Source organism: Aythya fuligula, chromosome 6, assembly GCF_009819795.1.
Source record: "Aythya fuligula isolate bAytFul2 chromosome 6, bAytFul2.pri, whole genome shotgun sequence".
In the NCBI taxonomy this organism is placed as follows: Eukaryota; Metazoa; Chordata; class Aves; order Anseriformes; family Anatidae; genus Aythya; species Aythya fuligula.
The window spans coordinates 18,892,801-18,900,441 of NC_045564.1; positions in this window are offsets into that span (position 1 = coordinate 18,892,801).

Genomic DNA, 7,641 nt, shown 5'->3' on the forward strand with positions numbered 1-7,641 from the left:
TATTCCTCCGAGCGCGGGTGGGCAGCAAGGAATTTACTGGAAGGAAGAAAAGGCGCTTTTAGTAGCCTGCTCTCCTGGAGGACCGCGCCGGAGTCCTGTGGATGCCGGCAGACAGGAGGCTGCTGCCTCCGCCGGGCAGCGCAGGTCCCGGGCAGGCGGCGGGACGGGCTGCCGGGGGCAGGAAGGGTTCCCGGGGGGCAGGAGGGGCAGCAGGGAGCGCAGCCGACCGCTGCGGGGCCGAGGCGCTAAGCGTCGCGCCGGGAAAATGCCTCGACAGGCTGAAGAACAAACCCGTCCCTTCGCTGAATGCCGAGGCGCTGCCCCCCTTGCCTGAATGACGGATTTAACAGACCATGAAGTCTATCGCAATTATATCGGTGGCCGCTGAGCAGGGCGATTATGTGGCTCGCGTCAAATGCAAGCCAACGTGCAGAGCGGGCTTCGAAATTCCCAGCCCAGATGCCCTCCGGTCCCACACGGAGCCCGTTTCTGTGCGTTTCCAGCCCATCCCCGAAACGCACGGCAGGCTCAGCGCTCGGAGCAGACCCACAGAGCCCCCCCGCCACAACAAAGGTGCATTTCTGCCGAGTCCGGCGGCACGCGTCACGCACACATGTCCCGGCACACGCGTGTTTCAGCAAATCAGGGGCAGGACGTGCTCCAGAGCAAGCCGGCGCTCTCCGGAGCGAGCCCTGGCGCTAAGGGCGCCGACGGCGGGGGGCGGCGGGGCCGGGAGAGGCGCGGCACCGGCACCGGTCCCCGGTCCCCGGTCCCCGGCCCCCGCGGGCGGGCACGGCACCTCCATCACCCGCTCACCGGCGGGGCAGTGCCGGGCTCGTCCCCTCGTCCCCATGGCTACCTGCGATTTATTTCGTTCCCCTTGTCAAGAAAATGAAGGTCGCGGCAACGAACGAGCTCTTTCTTTGTTAGCTGCTTTCGCACGTCGGTAGCTAGCGATTCGTTTCCATTGTTGGGCGCCTTCACGCCCGCGTGTAAACGCAACGGATCGATGGTTTCAATGGTAAACAAGTATTTCGTTTTTTTTTCCGGATGAAAAAGAAAACAACCATAAAGCAGAAGAGATTCGCTAGACAATGCCTGGGAGCGAAGTAACAGGTTAACGCAATGTCTAAGACGCTGGCTGTCTCAAAACACCCGTTATCCCTCTATAGGTACGACAGCGACCAAAACCGATTTTCGGGAAAAAAAAAAAAAAAAAAAAAAAAAAAGGTAAATTTGTAAAAAAGAAACAGATCCTGAAAGACTCTCCCGAGGGTTTGGAAAATGGGGTGCAGATCAAGACTTACCGAGGGGGCGAGCGGAGCGCTCTGGCTGCCGGCGTCCAAGCAGGCAGGGCGACTCCAGCCTGGGAGCGACTCGCCGCTTATAAACTCCGCCAGAAACGACGTCGGAATACCAATCGCGCCGCGGAATTTAATGCGAGATGACCTTTTTTTCCAGAAGTGCTCGGATTTGCTTTTTTAAAAGCGTGAATCGCCGCTTGATCTGCTTCGACGCAGGCATGAGTCACAGGGCTGCCGCCACCCACCCCCTCCGCGCCGTGCCGAGCCGTGCCGTGCACGGGGCTGGGAGCGGCGGGCCGGGGCGGGGACTGGAGGGGCGGCCCCCGGCCCGGCTGCTGCCGCCGCCCGCTTCGCCCCGCGGCTCCGGAGCTGCCCTCGGCCTTCGACCCCACGCGGGGTTTGTGCCTCGGGCGGGCGGCACCGGCGGCTTTCCCTCGATAGCACCGCCTCGCCCCGAGGCCACCTGCGCGAAGGCAGAGGCGACCCGGCTGAGCTCCCGGGGGGGCCGTGCCGAGCGCAGCCCCGCGCCCCCCGCCCCGCTCCGCCGTCCCCAGCGGCGGCAGCGCCCTCGGCGCGGGTCCCCGCCAGAGGGTGGCAGAGGCCCAGGCACCGCCGCTCCCTCGTCTTCCCGGCCGCAGGGGAACACCTGGATCTCTGTGACCTCCCCTCGGCGTTGCCGCTACGTTACGGCTTTATACCCCAGCCCCTTTTGCTAAAACGCGACTCGTTTAGGCAGCATTCCTCTGGCAGCCCGGCCCCCGGGTTTAGGTGCCTAAACCCAGCCTGTGCCACGGAGAGGGACGCTGGGGGGAGAGCAGCCCGATGGGGTCCTTCAGCCCGTGCTGGGGGTGCTGGGCGAGCAGCAGGGACGTGTCCTTCTTGAAGGACTCGAGGGGAAAACTTCAAGGTCTTTTTGGAAAGGAGCCCGACCGACTGAGGGCGTGAAGTAGGCGAGATGACTGCTTCGCCGAGCAGCCCCACTGTCCAGGAACTGGACACGGAGCAAAAGCACCGGGAGCACGAAAGGCAGCTTGCAAACACAGCTGTAAAGTTCGCCGGCCCTAGCTGCCATGTCCTGCTGCCATCTGTGCCAGGCGTTCGTTTTCAAAGGTTTCATCGTTTTCAACCAATCTGGCAAAACGTTCGCTCGGCGCGGAGCAGGAGAAACGAGAACGCAATTGTGGCAAATCGGCTTTGTAAGTGACCACAGCCATGGCTAGGAAGCGTGGCCGGATCGCCGTGCAAACAGCCACCGGCAGCTCACGGAAGCCCTCCGGAGCCACGGCTCACGGCGCCCCGCCGGCCCCCCCCGCCCTGCGGAGCGCCCGCCCCGCGCACATCCGCGGCCCGGGGCAGCCGCCGCTGCCCGCAGCTCCCGCGGGGCCGCTGGGCTCAGCACCAAGGACAGCGGGCGGCGCCGCACGGCCCGGCCCGGCCCGGCCCTGGCGGCAGAGCTGCGGCAGGCGAGGCGGCCGCCCCCGCTAGGTGGTGCTGCTCCTCAAGGCAGCCCCGCCGCACGGCCGCTTCCCCGGGCGGCAGCGGCGGGCAGGCGGCAGCCCACGCCTCCCGCGGAGCCGGGAAGCGCTCGGTCCTTCCCCCAAACCCCGCCTCGGCAGCGGCCCGGCCACCGAGCCCGGAGCCCCGGGGGCTTCGCTCAGCCCGGCCCCGCTGTTGCCTTCCCGAGGCTGCCGCCCCAGGGCCCCGCGGGCCGGCTCCCGGAGGACTCCCCGCCTGCCCTGCGCGGGTGAGAGCCCCGGGGGCTCTGGGCTGTGAACCCAGACAGCCACCGAGGTTGGGGAAGGCGCAGGGAAGGCTGCTGCCAGCGCCCCGCTCAGATCACACTCAGCCAACCAGACCGCTTCCAGCTCCCTACCCGGCCGTGCCACAACACGGGTGCCGAGTACCCTGCGGGAGCACAGGAGCAGAAGTGATGCGGGTCTCCAGCGACAGAGACCAGTCACTGATTATACAATGCTTCTAAATGTGGGTGCGCTCATAAAGCTGAGTGCCGAGCAGGGCAATAACCGTTGTTATTACAGCCTGTGGGCTTGAAGAGGCATTGTGCTAGGAGCTGCACACACCATTCCATAGCGTAGCACGTATTTCGAGATAGGAAAGCCTCCTGCCTACAGTGTGAGGTGTTCTCAGTGTAACTACATGCCAATGGAAAAGCAAATAGCAGAAAGGCAGTGTGCCATAATGTTTTTCTTTTTCTTTTTTTTTTTTTTTTCTCTCCTCCTTCGTATTCAAAACTACATTCCTATTATATATACATTTTTATGAAGGAAGGAGAGTAAATTGGCTTTTTGGCAATCATTGTGATTGTTGGTTTTCCTCCATGAACGTTCTCTTTCTGTTGCCTTTTGATTGATATTTTGTTTGGATTGTGACTATGTTAGCTTGCAGGGACCAGGCACACTCCTTTCTTAAAACTGTATACAACAGGATGCAATTGAGCATCTGTGATGTTTCTGATTTTTTTTTTTAACCATACATTTATAATAATGTATAATCAAGGCCGTTATTACAAAACATTAATTAATTGCATCAGGTATCTTTTTTTTTTTTTTCTCCCACCATTTCTGGTAATCACATCTCATTTACCTGTATCTTTGATAAACTGGAATAATTTAAATAGCAAATTTCCTTAAATCTTAACAAATGAAAAATTGGAAAACTAAGTATTTCAGAATTTTCCTGGCCTTCACCTGCACTGCTAAAAATACAGATACAAATTATTGCATGTCTGTAGCCAAAGAGTGAACATGCCAAGGAAATTTAACAAATTATTGGTCTAATTACTTGTCCCTAGCCAAAGAATTCTACAAATGGAAATCAGGTGAAGAACTCTATTCTAAAGATAACTTCTGCTATCTGGTTTATGGCACCTGATAAAAATTCACTGAAGTTAAGAGAGAGGTTTGCTTTGGGTTTTGAGATTGATCAGATGCTGATGTATCCAACTGTCCCAAATGTAAGGATCATGTCCATCACCCAAATTTCAAAGACAGCTCAAGATGAGCTGCCAGCTAGAACACTCAGCACTGCTGTGATGAAGGGCACTTGGTGAAATCTAATCTGAAGCACATTGTTTTACATACTTTGTGGCTTCTTGCTGCAGGATGTCCCCTTCCTGATCCATGCTGGCACGTGTTGCTGTCCGTTTTGATCTGCTTCATCTGAAAAACATCCCAAAGTTTAACCCATATCCTGAACCAACAGCAGCAGCAAATCCCCACTCTAAATACCCCCAAGCAAACATAGAGGTAAAGAACATCCCTACCTCCAAATCAGAACAAAATATATAACAGAGTTTTATTTATCTGTATGGATCAAAAGAATTAAATTGTGGAACTGTGATTATAGCACAAAAAAATAGTGACAACAGTATACCCAGTAAGTCTACTCTCTATGAGATTTAGGACTTACAACTGTTTATCCTGTGTTTAAAATAAAATTTAATTCCAGTCTGTGACATTAACCCTGTAGAGACAAGACAGCTAATGCTTGGATTCTCTCCTAGCGATATGTTGTTGTAATTGTTACATGCCTCACTGAGCTGTATCTTTTTATCCCATTGGAGGGCATCAGTTTACAATTAGAACATTCAGTAATTTCAGTAATGCTGCTGCAGAAGATAATGCAGTTTGGCTCTCCAATCCCAGAATGTATTTGTAGAACTGGACTCTGGGATCTTTTAATACATCATTTATTTAAATTAAGAATATTTCATAAAGAATCTGTAGGAAACAGGAAACATGGGCTTTTCTTTATTTCTCTTTCTAAGTAAAGGCTTCTCAATCCAAAACTCACTCTCATGTATGGACTTTCCTAACTCTCAAAAATTTTCATATATTTATATACCATTATAGTTGTGCATTTGCCCCCCCCCCCCCCCCCCCCCCCTTTTTTCTTTTTTCCTTTATTTTCTTTTCTCTGTGGTGAAGTCAGGTTTTGGCTTGATGAATTTGGTAGCACACTCTAAAGAGTCACTGGTACTTGTGAAATAGTAGGCATTTTGTAGCATCATACTTAAAAAGCCTGATCCTTCTGCTATCTTTTTAGCTACAATTCAGAAATAGAGATATTTTATTTCCAGAAATGAAGGTTCAATACACCCTGTTGAAATGAAAGTGTTTTAAGAAGAAACATGATATCTAAGTAATACTTAGGTATTACTTAAGGTGCAAACAAAGCATACAAAGGCAATGTAGAAATAGGACAATATGAACAGGTACTTTGTCCACCAGAGAAAAAGGACATGCAGGTAAGAATTTTTTTTTCTATTTGAATGAGCAGTTCATATTTCCTGTCTTGAGGGGCTTTAATTTTTTTGCATTCTCACAATAAACAGATGCATCCAATTTTGAGGACTGAAGGAGTGCATAAGTTTTAAGCAAAGCCATCAGCTGTTACTGATGTTACTTTCTTTTCAGTATTTAGTTTGGAAGATTATGAGAGAACTGAGGACCAACTTTAGATAAAATACCTCTTCTCCCAGATTGAGACACATGTGATTCTAACTGAAGTCACTGGCTCTCAAACAGAACTTCAGATTAATGTTGCATGTTCCAGACACATATTCAGATCTATTCATGTAATAAATTCCTGTCCTCTACTTTGACCCTTCAAAATTTCTAGGCAAACATTCATTTACCAAATGTTCTTGATTCCCTTTGCTGGCATTTTGATATAGCTGCACTAAAAGGAGATGATCACAGGAATGAGCAGAGCTGCAGTCATCAGGGTGGGCGTTAGCCACTCAGCGCTAGAACAAGAGACAACTTTGCTTCAATATCTTAAAGTTATTTTAAAGCCTGTGCACATCAGATAAAGAGCAGCACTGCCCTGAACCATGAATTGAGCACAACCTCTTTATAATCTTATGGGAAACTTAACGTTTTAAGGATTTAAAGGAAATGTCTGGGAAGGGATTCAAGGGAGGACAATGGATAGTGCTCTGGTATTCCTGATGGCCATATTCTCTACAGGACAGATAACAAGGCTACCTTCATTACTTTCTGACCCCAATGAGAGAACACCAACAACGGACTTCAATCCTCAACTTTCATTTACCAGCCATCTTTTCTTTTCAGAGACTACTCATCTCTTTAAGCAGAAGTCCAGCCTAAATAAACTGAAAGTGATCTAGCAAAAATTCTGAAAGACATGACAGATATCCAAGCTCATGCTATTCATACCATACAGAAAAGCTTGAACTTGGATGTAGTTTCACTGACCGCTTCCTTCACAGAAAATTCTGTACAAAGGTTTAAGCAATCTGCTGACTGCAAAATGATCAACACATAACTTTATAGGATAGTCCGGAATTTTCTTCTCCAATATTTGACATGGACATGTAATTTGGCTTGTGTATGGTTGTAAATTAGCCCTCAATTACTTCAGATATTAACATATCCATGGCTTGCCAAAGGCAGGCTATGTAAAGTCCTTCAACTGTTTGCAGTCTGCAGTAAGAAAAATTGGTACACACATTAAAAAAATACTGTATTTTCTTTAAAGAGATAGTCTCTTCCTCAAAATACACACAGCATGGAATCTAGGCAAATGAAGGATAACTACCAAGAGCTTTAAGAAATTCTTGCTCAAGCAGAAGCTCTACATATTAACTTGCTACTTAAGTGTTTGTTGGTTAACAGCCAGAGCTCCAAAATACCAATTTTAAGCCAAAAACAAACCAAACAACAACAACAAACCAAACAACACAAAAGATACCAAGCCCTTTTAGAAATTACTTGACAAATTTCCACCACTGAAAAGATCAAGAAGCACATATTTACTAATAAGGTTTACAAAAAAGCCACCTTCATCAGACAGTGAAAATTAGATTTGTATTTTACAGTTTTAAATATAACTTCTGTTATTAGACACGATAAATTAGATATAAAAAAAATACTTAATTTCCTTTAAAATGTAGGTAAAGATAAACTGGCTAAAAAAGTCTGCTTTCCAAACAGCTCTGAAAAGCTTTTGAGGCCTTTCACTTGAGAGGGGCAATAATCCTCTTCCTATGCTCTGCAGTCACATGCAGTTCTAACTACTCAAAATTATCTCTATCATTTTCTGAGTCAGCAAGCTGATCCTCCCAACAGGTTTCTAATTTTGATTAACCAGACAAAATAGGTTTCAGTAAAACATGTGTATTACTCCATTTGTCTTTGCTCACACTTTTCTGTCCAATTCCACAGTAACAGTATGCGAGCTTTTCCTGGTCTAATTTATGAACACTGTCTAAAGGTAATGGTAACATAGATGTGGCAAGGATTCAAACTTCAGAACACTTGAGTCACTCCTTATTCCCAACATGCCACCTTCC